This window comes from Rattus norvegicus, chromosome 1, assembly GCF_036323735.1.
Source record: "Rattus norvegicus strain BN/NHsdMcwi chromosome 1, GRCr8, whole genome shotgun sequence".
Classification (NCBI taxonomy): Eukaryota; Metazoa; Chordata; class Mammalia; order Rodentia; family Muridae; genus Rattus; species Rattus norvegicus.
The window spans coordinates 84,928,234-84,950,073 of record NC_086019.1 but is presented as its reverse complement, the minus strand read 5'-3'; the positions used below and the strand labels follow the sequence as shown (position 1 = coordinate 84,950,073).

The 21,840-nt window shown below is 39.0% G+C and overlaps 1 pseudogene; it reads left to right on the top strand.

Moving 5' to 3' along the window:
- Ncl-ps2 (nucleolin, pseudogene 2) overlaps window positions 1-21,840 on the top strand; it is a 436,970-nt pseudogene that overhangs the window by 179,560 nt on the left and 235,570 nt on the right.

The window sequence follows — 21,840 nt, the reverse complement described above, 5'->3', positions numbered from 1 at the left end:
AAATCCTACAATCCTACATCTTTTTCATTGCTAGTGATTGAACCTCCAGACCCTCACTTGGGAAATTCTTGGCAGGCTCTCTACTTATCCTATACATTTCTTAATGACTTCATTATCCAGGTAAAACAGAATAGTACTTCCTCTTTTATCAGTTTCTGAATGGCTCTTAATGTTAACTATCCAGAAAAAGTATTTATAATATATTTATCCTATATCAGCCACAAAGCCAGATTCTAGTAATTTCTGCGAGGTTGACTAGTAGCCTATTGTTTTATATCAGCTTATACATTATTTCTCATTCAAAATATCATATATAGTAGAAGTTCCCACTCTAGTCAAGTTAACTAGTATTTTTGACAATATATAATCCTGTGTTTTTTGGTTTAGTTGGAATGGCATTCTAACTAAAATTCCAATATGATTACAAATCACAACTGGTCAAATTGCAAAGAGTAAGTGTCTATGGAGTGTTCAGCCACAGACAAAACATCTATGACATATACTCCTCCCCTGAGGCTCAAGGAACATCATGGTTGAGGGAAGGAAAATTTGTAACATTCAAAGAACAGGTAAGACTGAAGCAGAGAATCTAATGCTCTCTCCTGGCCTCAGTGGGCACCAGCACTAATATATACATACCCACAGGCAGACATACACACATATGCACAACTAAAACTGAAATAACTCTTGTTAAAACAGTAAATTAAAAATAAAATATCAATCAGAAAGGGAATTTTAAAGAAAAATATTTTTATAATATATTACCAAAAGTGTTACCAAAAATGACCATAGAAACACATACAGAAAAAGAGTCTGATTTGTTACTTTTTGAAGAATTCAGTCTTTGAGAAAAGAAAATAACAGTTTGATGTATCCATAATGACACATTTCATTGCTCTGTCAGAGGTATATTTTCCTTTTAGCCCACAACTCAACCCAGGGCAGAGACTGCACTCCAGGTTAGAGTGCAGCTAACCTCCAACACCTAGAGACAGCTTGACAGCCAGGGATCCATCACAACCAAGCTCACAGGAGGGTCAGGATCTAGTCAGAAACAGTGAGGGCAATTAACACTTGAGATACTAGATGGTGAGAGGCAAGCACATAAACATAAGTAACAGAAACAAATGCCACTTAGCAATATCAGAACCCAATTCTCCCTCCATAGAAAGCCTTGGATACCCCAACATACCTGAAAATCAAGATTCTGATCTAAAATCGCATATCATGAAGATGATAAGACAACCTTAAGGAGGACATAAATAACTCCCTTAAAGAAATACAGGAGAACACAAGTAAACAGGTAGAAGCCCTTCAAGAGGAAATACATAAATCTCTTATACAGAAAACACAATCAAACATGTGAAGAAATTGAATAAAACAGCTGAGGATCTAAAAATGGAAATAAACAATAAAGAAATCACAAAGGAAAGCAACCCTAGAGATGGAAAAACTAGGAGGGTGATCAGGAGATACAGATGCAAGCACCCCCAACAGAATACAAGGGATAGAGAGAATCTAAACTATAAAAGATACAATAGAATATACTGGCACAAGAGTTAGAAAATTACTAAGCACAATATGCTTCTAACCCAAAACATCTAGGAAATTAAGGATACAATGAAAACACCAAACCTAAGAATAATAGGAACACAATAGAGTGAAGATTCCCAATTCAAAAGACCAAGAAACAACTTCAACAAAATCATAGAAGAAAACTTTTCTAACCTGAAGAAAGAGATGATCATAAATATACAAGAATCCCACAGAACACCAAATAGATTGTACCAAAAATATTCCTCCCATCACAATATATTCAAATTAGGAAATACACATAACAAGGAAACATATTAAAAGCTGTAAGAGAAAAAATCCAAGTAACATACAAAGGCAGATCTATCAAATTACAACAGACTTCTCATCAGAGACTCTACAAGCTAGAAGATCTTGGAAAGATGTTATGCAGTTCATCAGAGAACACAAATGCCAGCCAATGCTACTATATCCAGCAAACCTCTCAATTAATATAGATGGAGAAACCAAGATATTCCACAACAAAAATAAATTTAAACAATATCATTCCACTAATCCAACCCCACAGAAGATGATAGAAGGAAAACCCCAACACATGGAGGAAAAATATACTGAAGACAAACCACGAAATTAATAACCTCACAAGAAACCAAAAAGAAGAGAACCACACAAATATAATACCACATTTAAACAAAAATAACAGTAACAAAGAATGATTGCTCTTTGATATCTCTCAACATCAGTGAACTCAATTCCCCAATAAAAACACATACGCTAACAGACTGGCTACATAAATAGCATCCAGCATTTTGTTGTATTCAAGAAACACACATCAGTGACAAAGACAGACATAACCTCGGAGTAAAAGGCTGGAAAAAATTTCCCAAGCAAATGGTTTAAAGAAACAAGCTGGAATAACCACTGTAATACACAAAAAATAAACTTTAAACCAAAAGTTATTAAAAGAGATGAGAAAGGACACTTTTTACTAATCAAAGGAAAAATCCACCAAGACGAACTTTCAAATCTGAATATCTACCACCAAATGCAAGGGCACCCATATTTTTAAAAGAAATGTTACTAAACTTCAAAACACACATTGAATCCCCCACAATGATAGTGGGAGACTTCAACACCCCACTCTCAACAAGAGAAAGATCATGGAAACTGAAACTAAACAGAGATACACAGAAACTAACAGGAGTTATGAATCAAATGGATTTAACAGATATCTAAAGAGCATTTCAACCTAAAACAAAAGAATATGTCTTCTTCTCAACACCTCATGATACTGTCTCCAAAACTAACCATATAATGGGACAGAAAACAAGCCTCAAAAGACACAAGAAAATTAAAATAATCCCATACATTCTATCAGACCTCCACAGAATAAGAACCATCTTCAATAACAACAAAACAACAGGAAGTCCACATACCCATGGAAAGTGAATAACTCTCTACTTGGTGATAACTTGGTCAGGTAAGAAATAAGGAAAGAAATTAATGACTTTAGAATTTGATGAAAATGAAGGCAGAGCATACATAAACTGATGAGTCACAGTGAAAGCAGTGCAAAGGGGAAAATTCATAGCATGGAGTACCTTAATAAAAAAAAAAGTGGAAAGAACATACATTAACAACTTAACAGAACATCTGAAAGTTCTAGAACAAAAGAAGCAAATACACCCAGGAGGAGTATACAACAGGACATAATCAAACTCAGGACTGAAATCAACCAATTAGAAACAAGGAGAAGTATAGAAAGAATCAACAGTACCAAGAGCTGGTTCTTTAATAAAATCAACACAATAAACTCTTAGCCAGAAGAAATAAAGGGCACAGAGAGAGTATCCAAATTAATGAAATCAAAAATGAAAAGGTAGACATAACAATAGAAACTGAGAAAATTGAAAAAAATCAGATCTTATTACAAAAGCCTATGCTCAACAAAACTGGAAAATCTAAACGAAATGGAATTCTTATATACGTATTCCCTATACTGAAGTTGAGTTAATACCAGATAAACTATCTAAACAGTCTTATAACCCCTAAGGAAATATTAGCAATCATTAAAAGTCTCTCCCCACCTCCCAAATGCCCAGAGCCAGATGTTTTTTTTGCAGAAATCTATCAGACCTTCAAAGAAGCCCTAATATCAATACTCTTCAAACTATTCCACAAAATAGAAACAGAATGAATACTGCATAATTCATTTTATGAAGCCACAGTTAGGCTGATAACTCAACCAGATGAAGACTCAACAAAAAAGATCTTCGGACAAATCTTGCTTAGGAATATGAATGCAAAATACACAATAAAATTCTCACAAATCAAATCCAAAAACAAAACAAAATGATAATTTACCATGATCAAGTAAGTTTCATCCAAGGGATGCAGGAATGATTAAATATATAGAAATTGATCAATGTAAATCACTATATAAACAAACTCAAGGAACAAAATCATACAATCATTTCATTAGATGTTCAAAAAGCCTTTGACAAAATACTACACCTCTTCATATTACAAGTCTTGGAAAGAACAGGAATTCAAGACCCATACATAAACACAATAAAAGCAATATCCAGCAAACCAACAGCCACAGTCAAATTAAATGGAGAGAAATTTGAAGCAAACCCTCTAAAATCAGGGACAAGGCTGCCCATTCTCTCTTTCCCTATTTAATATAGTACTCAAAAGTTCTAGCTAGAGCAATTAGAAAACAAAAGGAGATCAAGGGGATACAAATTGGAAAGGAAGATGTCAAAACATCACTATTTTCAGGTGATATGATAGTATACATAAGCAAATCCCAAAATGTTACCAGGGAACTCCTACAGCTGATTAACAATGTCAGCAAATTAGCTGTATACAAAATAAACTCAAACAAATAAGTAACCTTCTTCTACACAAAGGATAAATGAGCTGAGAAAGAAATTAGGGAAACAACACCCTTTGTAATAGTTACAAATAATATAAAATATCTTGGCATAACTCTAAACAAGCAAGTGAAAGACCTGTATGACAAGAAATTCAAGTCTCTGAAAAAAGAGTTTGAAGAAGACCTCAGAAGTTTGATCTCCCATGCTGACAGATTGGCAGGACTAGAGTAGTAAAAATGGACATCTTACGAAAATCAAACTTCAGACTCAATGCAATTCCTGTAAAAATTCCAACTCAATTCTTCAAAGAGATAGAAAGAACATTTCTCAACATCATATGGAATAACAAAAAGTCCAGGATAACTAAAATAATCTGCAACAATAAAAGAACTAAGGGAATCACCATCTCTGATCTCAAGCTGTACTAAACAGCAATATTGATAAAAACTGAATGATGTTGGTACAAAGACAGGCAGGCAGATGAATGAAATAGAATTGAAGACCCAGAAATGAACCCACACACCTATGATCACTTGATCTTTGACGAAGAAGCCAAAAACATAGAGTGGGGTAAAAGACAACATCTTCAACAAATGGTGCTGATGTAACTGAGATTCTGCATGTAGAAAAATACAAATTAATCCATTTTATCTCTTTGGACAAAGATCAAGTACATGTGGATCAAGAATCTCCACATGAAACCAGATACAATGAATCTAATAGTAGAAAAAGTGGGGGAATAGCTGAGAAATACCTAAAGAAATGTTCAACATCCTTACTCATCAGGGAAAGGAAAAGCAAAACAACCTTGAGATTCTACCTCACACAAGTCAGAATAGCAAAGATAAAACACTCAGGTGACGGCAGATGCTAGTGAGGATGTGGAGAAAGAGGAACACTCCTCCATTGTTGGGGGGATTGCAATCTGGTATAACCACTCTGGAAATCAGTCTGGAGGTTCCTCAGAAAATTGGACACTACGCTACCTGAGGACCCAGCTATACCTCTCCTGGGCATACACCCGAAAGATGCTCATACATACAATAAAGACACATGCTCTACTATGTTCATAGCAGCCTTACTTATAATAACCAAAGTTGGAAAGAACCCAGATGCCCTTCAACAGAGGAATGGATACAGAAAATGTGGTACATCTACACAGTGGAATACTACTCAGCTATCAAAAATAATGACTTCATGAAATTCAGAGTCAAATGAATTGAACTAGAACATATCATCATGAGTGAGGTAACACAATCACAGAAAAAACACACATGGTATGCACTCATTGATAAGTGGATATTAGCCTAAATGCTCTAGCTACTCAAGATGCAGTCTACAGACCACATGAGGCTCAAGAAGGATGATGGAAATGAGGATGCCTCACTCCTTAAAAGGGGGATATGGAGGCAAAGTTTAGAACAGAGACTGAAGAAATGGCCATTCAGAGCCTGCCCCACTTGTGGCCCATATATATACAGCCACCAAAACTAGATAAGATTGATGAAACTAAGAAGTGCAAGCTGACAGAAACTGGATATAGATCTCTCCTGGGAGACACAACCAGAGCATGTCAAATACAGAGGTGAATGCTGGCAGCAAACCACTGAACTGAGAATGGGACACCCATTTTAGAATTATAGAAAGGATTGAAATTGTGGAAGGGGCTTTCAACCCCATAACAACAACATTGTCAATCAACCAGAGCTTCCAGGGACTAAACCACTACTCAAAGATGATACATAGACTGACCCATGGCTCCAACTGCATATGTAGCAGAAGATGGCCTTGTTGGGCACCAATGGAAGAGAAGCCCTTGGTCCTGTCAAGGTTGGACCGTGGTGTAAGGGAATATGGGGGGGGGAGTAAGTGGGATGGATCAGGAGGGGAACACCCTTATAGAAGAAGGGGAGTGGAGGGAATAGGGGACTTATGGACAGGAAACTGGGAAAGGGAATTCCATTTCAAATGTAAATAAAGAAGTATCCAATTTTAAAAACAAAAGAAAGAAAAAGTGTGGGAAAGCCTTAAACACATCAGCACAAGAGAAATTTTCTTGAACAGAACACCAATATAGCAGGCTTTAAGATCAACAATAGACAAATGGGACCCAATGAAACTGGAAAGCTTCTGTCAGGCAAAGGACACTGTCAAAAGGACAAAATGGCAACCTGTTGCTTGGGAAAAGGTTTTTAGCAAGCCTAGATCTGATAGAGGGTTAATATCCAAAATATACAGAGAACTCAAGAAGTTACACTCTAGAAAACTAAATAACCCAATTAAAAATGGCGTACAAGATATAAACAAAGATTTCTCAACTGAGGAATACTGAATGGCTGAGAAGCACCTAAAGAAATGTTCAACATCCTTAGTCATCAGGGAAATACAAATCAAAACAACCCTGAAATTCCACATCCCAACAGTCAGAATGGCTAAGATCAAAAACTCAGGTAACAGTAGATCCTGACAAGAATATGGAGAAAGAGGAATACTCCTTCATTTTAGGTAGGATGGCAAGCTAGTAAAACCACTTGGAAAATTAGCAGTATTTCTTTCTGAAGACAGAGGTATACCACTACTGGACATTCAGCCAAAAGATGCTGCAGGACACATGCTCCACTACGCTCATAGCAGCCTTATGTATAACAGCCAGAATGTGGAATCAAACCAGATGTCCCTCAATGGAAAAATTGATACAGAAAATGTGAAACTTTATAGAATGAGATAATACTCACCTATTAAAAATGACAATTTCATGAACTTTGTAGGCAAATAGATGAAACTAAAAAATATCATGCTGAGTGACGTTAACCCATACCCAAAATGACATACGTGGTATGTACTCATTGATAAGTGAATATTAGTCCTATATCTCAGAACACCCATGATACAACTCATAGACCATATGAAGTTTAGCAAGAAGGAACACCAAAGTGTGGATGTTCCAACCCATTTAGAAAGGGTAACTAAATAATCATGGGAGTCAGGGTGAGGGACCTAGGTGGAAGAGGGCAGGGGGAGGGAAAAAGGGAAGCAGACCATGAATTTGTAGAGACAGGATAGAAGTTTAGAGGGCCAGGAGAATAAATAGAAATAAGTAACAGTGGAGTGTGGGGAAGGTGGAGAACTACTAGAAAGTTCCAGACACCAGAGATGTGAGACATCTCCAGAACCCAATGTGAATGACATTAACTGAAATACCCAACACTGGGGAAAGAGAACCTAAATGGATCACTTTCAGTAGATAGACATGTCCCCCAGTGGAGGGATGGGGCCACCCACCCATCAAAAAATTTCTAACCCAGATTTGTCCTTGTCTAAAGAAAATGCAGAAACAAAAATGGAGCAGAGACTGAAGGAATCTTGAGATCTATCCATCTGTAGACACCAAACCCCAACACTCACTATTGCTGATGCCAAGATGTGCTTGCAGACAGGAGTGTGGTATGGCTGTCCTCTGAGGGGCTCTGGCAGCACCTAACTAAGAAAGATGCAGATATTCTCATCCCATCATTCACTGAGCCTGGGGACCTCAATGGAAGAGTTAGGGGAAGGGATGAAGGAGCTGAAGGGGGGATTGCAACCCCATAGGAAGAATAACAATATCAACTAACTCGACCCCTCAGAGCTCCCAGGCACTAAACCAACAACCAAAGATTATATGGGCCTGTTCATGGCTTCCACTACATATGTAACAGAGGACTGCATCAGTGGGAGGGCATGCACTTGGTCCTGTGGAGTTTGATGCCACAGAAAGGGGGGATGTTAGAGGGATGAGATGGGAGTAGGTTGGCGGATGGGTAGGGGAGCATTCTCTTAGAGTCAAAGAGGAGGAGGATGGGAAATATGGAGGGAAGACAGGGAATTGGGATAATATATGAAACATAAACAAACAAAATGATTAATGAATTTAAAAAATATTGTCAGAGGGAGATGCACTCGACAAATATAGAGTGTTTTCCATACATCGTAGGACTGTTACATATTTGAACTCACAGCTACTGTGACAACATGCACAAGACCCATGCAAATTCAAACCATAAAAAAAAACCCTTACCTATTTTAAAGGAGCTTACTTTTCATTGTATAGTATATATACATAAAATGATATTTTATCCTTTAAAAATATGAAATATCCATTGATATCACTTACTAGAACATTTTTACAACCTCTAATAAAAGGTTTTTAAAAAGCAAATTCACCTATAGTTGCTGCATAATATTCTGAAAATACAAATAGGAACAAATATTTATTTCACTATTTTTTTTAACATTTAGAATTAGAGACAAAAATATCTCGCTAAATTTATGCAAAATTTTTTATTCCTATATTGTACATTTGAACTCACAGTGGTTGTAACAGCATGCACAAGACCCGTGCAAGTTCAAGTCACCCAAAATTTTTAACTACTTTAAAATTAAGTATTAAAGTATCATGGCTTCTACAAGACAAGAGAGTACCCTGAGTGACTATGAATCTAGCTCAGTGTCCTTAGAGGTTAGTGCATGGATTAGCTTTGGCTCTAGTGCTCAGGGTCTAATAAATAAGTGGAGCTTTTCATAGAGACTAAAGTGGCAATCATGAAACCTGCATGAGTCTAAGGTAGGTCCTGTTCATATGTGTTATGGTTGTTGGCTTGGTGTTTTTATGGGACTCCTAATGGGAGTGGGGACTATCAGATTGTTTCACCTGTTCAGGGGACCTTTTCCTCCTTCAGGGCTACATCACTTAACCTTGATATGAGGGTTTGTGCCTAGATTTTTGTATCTTGTTATGCCATTTTCAATTGATATCCCTGGAGACCTGCTCTTTTTCTGAATGAAAATGGAGGAGGAGTGGAGGTTCCAGGGGTGCTGGGGAACCAAGAGGAGTGGAGGGAAGGGAAACTTCAGCTGGAATATATTGAGAGAGAGAGAGAGAGAGAGAGAGAGAGAGAGAGAGAGAGAGAGAGAGAGAGAGAGAGAGAGAGAGAGAGAAGAGTGTGTTTTTTTAAATTGAGTTTTGGTCTCTTGGGTCATTGTGAGAGTATTCATCCCATTCCAATTGTTGCTGAAGAAACTTAACTCTATACAACTGTGGTTTCAGATGTTATACTGAGCCTGTGGCTCTAACCATAGTTCCCAGTGAGTAGACATACTTTGCTGGACCTGAAATGGGTTTCCTGTCTCCAGAAGATTTCTAGAACCCAAAGTGTAACAGGTTTTGACTCCACCTAGTCACCTTGGTGCTGATTGTCCAGTCTCACCCTTGATCCTATTGACACATAGGCAATATAGGATGATGTCAGCAATCCATGTGCAACACTGTGTTTCATCAGCCTCCTAGATTAACTGCATGGAGATATTCCTCTGCAACGAGTCACAGAAAACACAATATTCTTATAGGCTCAGGAGAAGAGGAAGCCATAACACTTTCCACAAGTGCATAAAACAAACAAAGCAACACAGAAACCTCTACTAGTGTCCATTGCCTACCAACCAACTCTACTATATGGTGATCCAAAGTTACAGAAATTAAAAAGAGAAATATCTTTCAAGAAGAGTAAGTTTGGAGGTGCTCGCTAGGATTAACATCAAAATACGAGTAATGAGAGCTTTGAAACAAGAAAACATAGCTATTAAGTGCTCAGCCCTAAATGGGATATCTATATCAAGCCCCTCTCAATGGAGCTTCAGAAACAATGCAGAAAAAGAAACAGAAAGAATAGAAGAGCCAAAGTGTAGGGAGAAGTGTGAAATGATGTTCTCTGGACATGGTATGGTTTGGCTATCACACTCGTAGCAGCTGTAGATATCTTGCAAATGATCAATATAACCAAAGCTCCAGCATAGACAGGGGAGACGTGGTAGGTGAACTCTAGGCACATGTCTTACTGGGAAGCTATTGACAGCCAGAAGCTTCTGTGAGAGAGCATTATTCTTTTTTGAGGGTATAGCTACTGATAGGAGTCCATGGCTTCCAGGTCCGAATTGCCTATACCCATGCTCAAATGTGTTCCATAAACTAGACTTAATGAATTTTTTTTTTAAAATTGGGCTTCCAGTCTCGACATGCGCCTAGAACTGGGGCTGTTCCACAGCACTCCAGACATAAAACCTGCTCTCAGAAAGCTGGTCTGCCAGGAGTGCTCTCACTCCTCAGCCCAGAGGTAGAACCCCGCGTTTGCTCCACTCACTGTCTAAGACCAAAATGTGAATGCTTCAGTCCTTCTTAGAAGGGAGAACAAAACACACATTGGAGAAAATACAGGGACAAAGAGTGGAGCAGTGACTGAATAAAAGGTCATCCAGAGACTGCCCCACCTGGGGATCCATCCCATAGACAGCCACCAAAATCAATAACTATTGCTGGTGCTAAGAAGTACTTGGTGACAGGAGCCTGATATGAATGTCTCCTGAGAGGCTCTGCAAGAGCCTTACAGATACAGATGAGGATGCTTGCATCTAATCATCGGGCAGAGCATGGAGACTGCAGTGGTGGAGATAGAGAAAGGACTGAAAGAGTTGAAGTGGTTTGCAACCCCATAGGAAGAACAACAATATCAACAAAGCTGACCCTCTTAGAGCTCCCGGAGACTAAACCACCAACCAATGAGTACACATGGAGGAACCCACGGCTCCAGCCACATATGTAGCAGAGGATTAGCATTGTCTGGCATCAGTAGGAGAAGCCCTTGGTCCTCTGAAGGCTAGTTTCACCAGTGTAGGGGAATGCCAGGGCATTGAGTTGGGATTCGGTGGGTGCGAGTGGTAACATCTTCTTAGAAACAGGGGTAGGACATACTCCACTATGCTCATGGCAGCCTTATTTATAATAGCCAGAAGCTGGAAAGAACCCAGATGTCCTTCAACAGAGGAATGGATACAGAAAATGTGGTACATCTACACAATGGAGTACTACTCCACTGTCAAAAACGATGACTTTATAAAATTCATAGGCAAATGGATGGAACTGGAAAATATTATCCTGAGTGAGGTAACCCAATCACAGAAAAACACACATGGTATGCACTCAATGATAAGTGGATATTAGCCCAAATGCTCTAATTACCCTAAATGCACAGAACACATGAAACTCAAGAAGGATGACCAAAATGTGAATGCTTCATTCCTTCTTTAAAATGGGAACAGGAATACCCTTGGGAGGGAATAGGGAGGCAAAGTTTAGAACAGAGGCTGAAGGAATGCCCATTCAGAGCCTGCCCCATATGTGGCCCATACATATACAGCCACCAAACTAGATAAGATGGATGAAGAAAAGAAGTGCAGACTGACAGGAACCGGATGTAGATCTCTCCTGAGAGACACAGCCAGAATACAGCAAATACATAGGCAAATGCCAGCAGCAAACCACTTAACTGAGAACGGGAACCCCGTTGAAGGAATCAGAGAAAGGACTTGCAGAGCTTGAAGGGGCTCGAAACCCCATATGAACAACAGTGCCAACCAACCAGAGCTTCCAGGGGCTAAGCCACTACCCAAATTCTATACATGGACTGACCCTGGGCTCCAACTGCATAGGTAGCAGTGAATAGCCTAGTAAGAGCACCAGTGGAAGGGAAAGCCCTTGGTCCTGCCAAGACTGAACCCCCAGTGAACGGGATTGTTGGGAGGAGGGCGGCAATGGGTGGAGGGTCAGGATGGGAACACCTATATAGAAGGGGAGAGGGAGGGGTTAGGGGGATGTTGGCCTGGAAATCAGGAAAGGGAATAACAATTGAAATGTAAATAAGAAATACCCAATTTAATAAAGGTGGAGGGGGAAAAAAGAAACTGGAGTAGGGGAATGGGAGGGGGGATAACCTTTGAAATGTAAATACATAAAATATCCAATAAAATAAACACAAAAAATGTTTGGGATCACAGGCATTAGAAGACACTCAGGCCTCCTTGCTTTCATGGACAAGTCGTGGGCACAATTATGAAGAGCAAATACGTGATTGAGAGATTGGAAAGATAGAAAAAAAGGAGAAAAATCTGCTTCTTGCACTGTGGAAATAGACAGATCTGGAGACGTGACGAGATGCAGCAGCACTGAGAACCAGGCTGATGTGAGTGGACTGCACTGCCACCTAACACCATGGTAATGTCTGTATCTGTGCTACCTCCAAAGGCTATGTTCTATGTCATACTGTATCTATGGTCCTACTGTATTGAGGGCCTCTGTTGATGTCTGTTGTCCATGTTACCACAAAAGGCCATGCAGATGACTATGGTCTGTACTACCTCCTGAAACCATATTGAATTCCATGGGCCATACTATTGTTGGGGTCACATGGATCTGAATAATCTGAACTGCCACCTAAGGCAATAGTGATGTCTGTGCTACTGTTGTCCTCAAGGGCCATGGCTGGACTTTTGGTCTTGAAGATATGGAGTTTGTGTTGATGTCCATAGCCTGCAATAACACCAAAGTGCTTCAGATGTCCATTTCCATCCAAAGCCATGCTGATGTTTGGGAACTGTGCTTCATCAGGGAGACATATTTTATCTGAATGGCCTGTGCTGCCACGTGAGGCCATGGTGATTTTCTGATCCATACTGACACTGAGCAGTATTCCTGGGCCCATGGTCCTACCAAAGCCAGCGTCTATGTTGATATCCATGATCTATGTTACTACCAAAAACCATGTGAATGCTTGTGGTCAGTGTTGTAGCCTGGGTCCATGTTGATACCTGTGGACCATCCTACTACAGGGGACCATATTGTTGTGGGTGGCCTGGGCTGTCATCTGAAGCCATGGTGATATTTGATTCATGCTGCTACCAAGGACCATGTCTGGGTCAGAGGTCCTACTGTATCCTGGGTCTGTTTGTGGTCAATGTTGCCACCAAAGAGCATGAGGATGTCCATGATCTGAACTGCCACCAAATCCATGTTTATGTTCATGAACCTTGCTGCCACTGGGGGCCATGTTGATGTGAATAGTTTTCATGACCATCTGAAACCATGGTGATTTCTGAAGTTCAGGTTGCCTTTAAGGGCCTTGTATATGTCTTTGGGCCTATTGCACTCTAAGGCCATGTTCATTGTCCGTACAGTCACTAGAAGCTATGTGGAAGCCCATGGTCCATGTTCCAGCTGACTGTAAAGACCAAAAAAGCTACTTCTGCAGTTATATCAATGACTGTTAATGCATAGTTGAGAAAGAGGGACATGAAAGGCTTCTATGACAACCTTTACCATATCCCCAACCACCACCTCCTCCCCAAAATAGTAGCAGCCTAATATTGAGCCATTGAAGAGAACTATTAAAGTGTGATAAGAATGCTGGTGTTAGTTCTCCACAATTGATGGCTTCTGGTATGGAGTGTGAGAGAGAAACAATTCAGTTCTATTTAAGGGGCAGGCTAAGAGAGATTGACCATGTTCCAGTGAGTATAGAAATAACACAAATTGGACTTGGTTATTTTAGTGGGGTCACAAGAGGGAGGGTATACAGGGGAGGACTGGGAAATAGGTGTGATGTGGTACATGACATAAAATTCCTAAAAAATTTTCAGAAAAAATAATACGTTTTAAAAAAGATTTGTGAATAGGACATGTAGGTGTAAATCAAAGAGTAAAATTATTTTTACTGTATGTATGTATGAAATTCTTAAAAATAATTACAATTCTAAACAAAAGTAGAAGAAATAGTTTACAGGAGGGGTTACCATTTGCAAGCTATTGATTATATAGTTTATTCCTAAAATAATAATTTCAGCCCTGGAAATAGATCACTCAAACCAGCCCTCTGTGAAGTGTTTCCAACTCTTACTTCTCCATCTTCAGACTATAATCATAATGGTTTCGGTATCAAATCCTGTTTCTTCTGTCTTCCCACTTGCCTATTCAATCATTGACTAAAGATATTTGTGATGTTTAATTTTTCACTCCAAATCCTACCATGATATCACTGCCAAAGTGCTACGATTTGATGATTTTCATTATTGGATTTCTCTGAAAGCATAATGCTTCTAACTTCTGATCATATTCTTTCATCTTTAGACTGGCTATTACACTAATATGATCTTTACAGCCCACACTGACTAGAGTTAGCACCACAAGCCTTCAGTATGCACTTCAGTGGCTCAAACAAAAGGCCTGTAGGCACTTCCCACCAAGCCAAGTCTGAGGACACAAATCAGATCCCTAGAACCCACATAGTGGAAAGAAGAGATTGGGATCTCACAAGTTGTCTTCTGATCACCACTATGATGAGATACAACTCCCCCAAAAAGACAACATGATACAAAAACTGAGGTGACACCTGGGGATGGCTCTGTGTTTAAGAGCCCTCACTGCTTTTGCAGGGGACTTGAATTCAGTTTTCAGGATCCACATGGCAACTCACAACCATCTGTAATGCCAGTTCCAGGGCATATCTTCCACTCTTCATGGTCACCAGGCATGCACATGGTATATGTATAATCCTGAAGCCAAAACACTCATACATATAAAATAAGTCTTTTGGGAAAAAAGGCAATGATGGTATCCTTTGTGGTATCCTCCAAAAGCAAATGTTTGTAAGCTGTCTAAAGGAGGATCATAAATAAGCAATAATTGGATGACTAAAAACAAAACATCACTGCATCATTTTAAGTTCAGGATAACATGAAAAAAGTCTTAGGAACATCTTAAGTAGTTTATTGGATTATGTACTGTGTGTACATGATAAAAGAGAGAACCGAGCCAACAGCATGGCTCAGGGGATAGAGGTGCTTGCTGACAAAGCTGATGGCCTGAGTGTAGTCCCCCAGAATCTATATAGTGGAAGGAGAGAACAGACTCCTGCAAGTTTTCCTTTGATCTCTATATGCGCACTATGATATACAAGTGTACATGCACATACACAAATAAATATAATTTAAGTTTTTCAAATAAAAATATATAGCTACGGAAAAAAGTGCTGCCTTTCAATAATAATAAAATAGGAATTCCAGTTGATATAAACGTGGTTATACAAAGAGCATCTTCCTTTTTTCTCTTTCACTTTTAAAGATTTATCCACTCTTTTAATTATTTTTAGATGCAAAGATGTGCTGAGGAGTACTTAAGTGACTCTTAGCCACTCCATAAAGCATAGTTTGCAGAGCTCTGCACAGTCCTCACAACACTAAGACAGGAACTGGAAAGCAATCCTTCAGTAAATAGCCATTTCAGAGTCACTCAGGACAACACAATTTAAATAAGGGAGTAGAATAGACTTTACAAAACTCAGTCTCCTTTTCACCTTATGTAGCCATGTCAAACATATCAAAATGAAGAGAATACTTGTTCTGTCATGTGATTTCTGCCACAAGAATACCCCAATTATCATTCTCATTCTTTCTCTCCTGTTAGTTTTTTTCTTGCTAGGTTTGAGCCTTTTGTAAGATCATGTTTTGTAGAGAACTTGCCTTTCCTTTTCATTTATTAGAACACACGAAATCAGAATGGCCTCTCCCCTCCAGGACATCTCAGAGTTTGTTATGTATGACAATGATATACCAGGCTGCTTCATCAAAAATCCACCACAAGACACACTCACTTCACTCCCTTACCTTCTTCTTGAAAACTGAAAAGGCTGTGAAACAGGCAGATTGAAACCAATAGAAAACCGACATGCAGGGTCATGTTCCTCCTGTCAGGTTGGCAAATGTAGCTCACTCTGAAGATCTTACAGGCCTGGGATCCAATTATACCTTCTGTCTCCTCCTTGTTACATAATCTCTTCCCTCCTCCCTCCTCTTCCCACTCTTTTCTTTCCACAACTAGACTCAGTCTGGTACTATTTCTTATATTTTTGTATTGAAAATGACTGCTTGCCTTCCTCTCTTCCTTCTTCCTTCCTCTCTTCTTCCTCTAATGCTTTTTCTCCCCCACCTCATCCATTTCCATCTCTTCTTCCTCACCATCTGCTCCACTCACTCCATTTCTAACTCCAGTTCATATTGTCTTCTACCACCTTCTTCCTCTAATCCCTTCAATGCCTCCTATATTTTCACCCCCTGTTCTACTTCCCCTTCTTCTCTCCATTCCCCTCCTTCAACTTCCTCTACTGCAGACTCTGATTCTCCATCTGCCCCTCCACTTTCTTCTCTCCATCATCTTTCCCTCTCTCCAGACTACAAAACTAAGCACCTAGCCTTGCAATTGAATATATACATTAAAAGAAACACTTCATATCAATGGCACTAAGTGTAAACAAAGAAATTCAAGGTGTTCCCAGGAAGAAAATCATCCACATCACATGGGGAATCATGTGTATAAAGATACCTTAATCTATCTTCTTATGCCAGAGTTGAGGAATGTGTTGTAGAAACCCAGGAAAGTTTCTTGTTCCAGAGTCCTATGACTTAATACATTGGTAGAAGAGTGGCCAGATAGATCCCTGAATTGTGTTCTTTTCATGCTGCACAAAGTATTTAAAATCAGGGACTAGGCAAAGCCTCCCACTCTCTTCCGACATATTCGATATAGTACTCAAAGTCTTAGTGAGAGCAAGTAGACAACAAAAGAAGATCAAAGGTATTCAAATTGGAGAGCTCCCAAGGACTAAACCACAAACCAATGAGTGCAGATGGAGGAAACCATGGCACCAGCTGCATATGTAGCAGAGGACAGCATTGTCCAGCATGATTAGAAGGAGAAGCCTTTGCCCCTGTAATGGCTCCTTTCCCCAATGCCAGGTCATTGAGGTGAGAGTGTGTGGGAGTTAAAGCATCTTCATAGAAGCAGGAAGAGGGAAGAGGGGATAGGGGAAAGGGGGAAAAGGGAATAACATTTGAAATGTAAATACATAAAATATCCAAGAAATACAAAATATTAAGAAAAGGAAGAAGTCAAAATATAACTATTTGCTGATGATATGATACTGTACATAAGTGACCCTAAAATTCTACCAGAGAAATCCTAAATGTGAGAAACAACTTCAGCAAAGTCTTTGGATATATAATTAATTCTAACGAATCAGTAGCCTTGCTCTACTCAAAAGATAAACAGGTTGTGAAAGAAATTAGACAAATGACATCCTTCACAAATAATATAAAACACCTTTGTGTGATGGTAACCCAGCAATGGAAAGATCTGTATGACAAGAACTTCAAGTTTCTAAAAGAAGAAATCAAAGATCTCAAAATATAGAAAGCTCCCCCATGCTCATGGATTGCCAGGATTAATATAGTAAAAGTGTAAGTCTTGCCAAAAAACTATCTACAGAATCATTGCAGTCACCACCAAAATTCAACTCAGTTCTTCATAGATATAGGAAGAGCAATTTTCAAACTCATTTGGAATAACAAATAACAAAAACCCAGGATAGCAAAACTATTCTCAACAATAAAAGAACTTCTGAGGAAATCACTATCCCTGAGATCAAGCTGTATTGCAGAACAATCATAATGGTATCAGTACAGAGACAGGCAGGTAGATCAATGAAATAGAATTGAAGATCCAGAAATGAACCCACACACCTATGGTCACTTGATCTTTGACAAAGGAGCTGATACCATCCAGTGGAAAACACACAGCATTTTCTTTACTTTCTTAATTTATTTTTGGTTTTATTGGATATTTTCTTTAATTAAATGTAAAATGTTTTCCCCATTCCTGGTTACCCCTTCAGCAACCACCTATCCCATCCACCATCCCCTTGCTTCAGTGAGGATGCTCACCCACCCACCCACCCATCTACTCCCAGGACCCTGCCCTGGCAATCCACTACACTGGGACATCGAGCCTTTACAGGACAAAGGGTCTCTACTATCATTGATGCCCAACAAAGCCATTGTCTGCTATATATGCAGCGGGAGCCATGTCTTGCTCCTTCTGTGCTTTTTGGTTGGTAGTTTAGTCCCTGGGGGCTCTGTGGTGTCTGGTTTGTTGATATTGTTTTTCTCCTAGAGGGTTGTTCCTGAAGGTAACCCCTTCAGCTCCTATGGTTTTTTTCTCTAACTCCTCCATTAAGGACCACATTTTAGTGCTGGTTCAACTGGAGGTCAGCATGGAGAAGAATGCATATCAACCAATTATTACCTCCTTCTACAATGCTCAAGTCCAAGTGTATTAAAGATATCCACATAAAACCAGATACACTGAAACTAATAGAAGGTAAACTGGGGAAGAGCCTAGAACACATAGGCACAGGGGAAATTTTCTTGAACATAACACCAGTGGCTTATGCTCTAAAATCAATAATCAACAAATGTGACCTCATGTAAATGCAAAGCTTCTGTAAGGCAAATGACACTGTCAATAGGACAAAATGGCAACCAACAGATTGGGAAAAGATCTTTACCAATCCTACATCTGATAGAGGGCTAAAATATAAAGCACTGAAGAAGATAGAGTCCGTAGAGCCATATAATCCTATTAAAAATGGGATAAAGAGATAAAGAATTCTCAACTGAGGAATATCGAAAGGCTGAGAAGCACCTAAAGAAATGTTCAACATCCTTAGTCATCAGGGAAATGCAAATCAAAATGACCCTGAGATTCCACCTCCCACCAGTGAAAGTGGCTAACATCAAAAACTCAGGTGAAAACAGATGCTGGCAAAGATGTGGAGAAAGAAGAACACTCTTCCATTGTTGGTGTGATTGCAAGCTAGTACAACCACTGTTGAAATCAATCTGCCATTTCCTCACAAAACTGGACATAGTACTACCTGAGGAACCTGCTATACCACTCCTGGGCATGTACCCAAAAGATGTTCTAACATATAACAAGAACATATGTTCCACTATGTTCATAGTAGCCTTATTTATAATAGCCAGAAGCTGGGATGAACCCAGATGTCCTTCAGCAGAAGAATGGATATAAAAAAATGTGCTACATTTACACAATGGAGTATTACTCAACTATTGAAAACAATGACTTCATGAAATTCTTAAGCAAATAGACGGATCTAGAGAATATCATTCTAGGTGAGGTAACCCAGTCACAAAAGAACACACATAGTATGCACTCACTGATAAGCTTGGAACACCCAAGATAAAATTCACAGACCATATGAAGTTCAAGAAAAAGGAAGACCAAAGTACAGATTCATCAGTCCTTCTTAGAACAGATGAGAAAATATTCATGGGAGGAAATACAGGGACAATGAGTGGAGCAGAGACTGAAGGAAAGGCCATCTAGAGACTGCCTCATCAGTGGATCCATCCCATATGCAGCCATCAAACCCAGTTACTATTGCTGATGCTAAGAAGTACTTGCTAACAGGAGCCTGACTTGGATGTCTCATGAGAAGCTCTGCCAGAGCCTTACTTAAACAGATGAGGATGCTTGCAGCTAACCATCAGACTGAGCACTGGGACCTCCATGGAAGAGTTAGAGAAAGGACTGAAAGACCTGAAGGAATTTGCAACCCCATAGGAAAAACAACAATATCAAACATCCAGATACCCCATAGCTCCCAGGAAATAAACCACCAACCAACCAATGAGTACACATGGAGCAACCCATGGCTCCAGCTACATATGTAGCAGAGATTCAGCATCAATAGGAGGAGAAGCCCTTGGTCCTCTAATGGCACCTTTTCCCAATGTAGGGGAATGCCATGGCATTGAGATGAGAGGGCAACTCGGAAAGAGGATAGCAGTCGAAATGCAAATACATAATCTACCCAATAAAAAATTAATCAAGAAAGCTACTACCTTCAAAACATATTTGTGAACAATGTACTGAAAGTCTCCTTTTTTAATTTATTTATTCACTTTATATCCTGATTACTGCCCCCCCATTCAAGTTCTCCCTCACACAGTCCCTTTCTTACCTCCATACCCTTCTCCACTGAGACAGTGGTAACCTTCCTGGGTATCCCCCCTTAACATTGCACATTAAGTCTCTGCAGGACTAAAAACATCCTTTCCTACTGATGTCAGACAGGACAGCACAGTTAGGAGGGTATATTCCACAGAAAGCTTTAGGGATGGCTCCCATTCCAGTTATTGAGGGATCCACATGACAATCAAGCTCCATATCTGCTACAGATGTAGAGAGGGGCATAAGTCCACCCCGCATATGCTCTATTGATAATATTGAATTTTGTCAAAGGCTTTTTCAGCATTTAATGATATGGTCATGTGATTTTGTCTTTCAATTCATTTAGATGGTGGGTTACATTGATGTATTTTCATATATTGGTCCATACATCCTGGATTGAAGTATACTTGATCATATTTTTTGATATGTTCCTGGATTTGTTTTGTATTTTATTGAGTATTTTTGCATCAATATTTACAAAAGAATTCAGTCTGAAATTCTCTTTCTTTGTTGAGTCTTTGTGTGGTTTAAGTTTCAAGATAACTGTTACCTCATGGAATGAGTTTGGCAGTATTCCTTCTGTTTCTATCTTGTGGAACAATTTGAGGATTGTTGATATTAGCTCTTCTTTGAAAGTCTAATAGAATTTTGTGCTAAAATCATCTGGACCTGGACATTTTTGGTTGTGAGACTTTTGATGATTGCCTCTATTTCCATAGGGGTTATATGGGTGTTTAAATAGTTTAGTTTACCTTATCTCTATTTAACTTTGGTAAGTGGTATCTGTCTAGAAAGTTATCCATTTCATTCAGATTTTCCAATCTTGTGGAGTACAGACTTTTGAAGTAAGATCTAATGATTCTTTGAATGTCCTCACTGTCTATTGTTCTGTCTCCCTTTTTATTTATAATTGGTTTATTTGGCTACTGTCTTTTTTTAGTTAGTTTGGCTATCTCATTGATTTTCTTAAAGAACCAGATCTTGGCTTTGTTACCTCTTTGTAATGTTTGTTTGTTTGTTTGTTTCTAATTGGTTGAGTTCAGCCCTGAGTTTGACTATTTCCTGTCTTCTACTCCTCTTTAGTGTGTTTGCTTCTTTTTTTCTAGAGCTTTCAGGGTTGGGGATTTAGCTAAGTGGTAGAGTGCTTGCCCTGGGTTTGGTCCCCAGCTCCAAAAAAAAAAAAAAGAAAAGAAAAAAATTGAAGTTTTCTAGAGCTTGCAGGTGTACTTTTAAATTGCTGGTTTGAGAACTGTGTAATTTCTTTATGGAGATAGTACTATGAATTTTCATCTTATGGCTGCTTTTATTGTATCCCATAAATTTGGGTATCAAGTGCCTTCAATTTCATTGAATTCTCAAAAGCCTTTTATTTCTTCTCTGACCCAGAGATCACTGAGTAGAGAGTCATTCAATTTTCATTCTTATGTTGCTGTTGTTGAAGTCCAGCCTTAAACCATGGTGGACTGATAAGAAACAAGATGTTATTTTAACTTTGAGGTTTGCTATGTGATTGATTATACAGTTAATTATGGAGAAGGCTTATGAGGTGCTGAGAAGAGAGATATTCTTTTATGTTCAGTGAATTATTTTGTAAATGTTGGGTTCATTTGGTTTATAATCTCTGTTACTTTCATCATTTCTCTGTTTAGTTTTTGTCTGGATGACTTGTTTGGTGAGATTATGATTGGTGAGAGT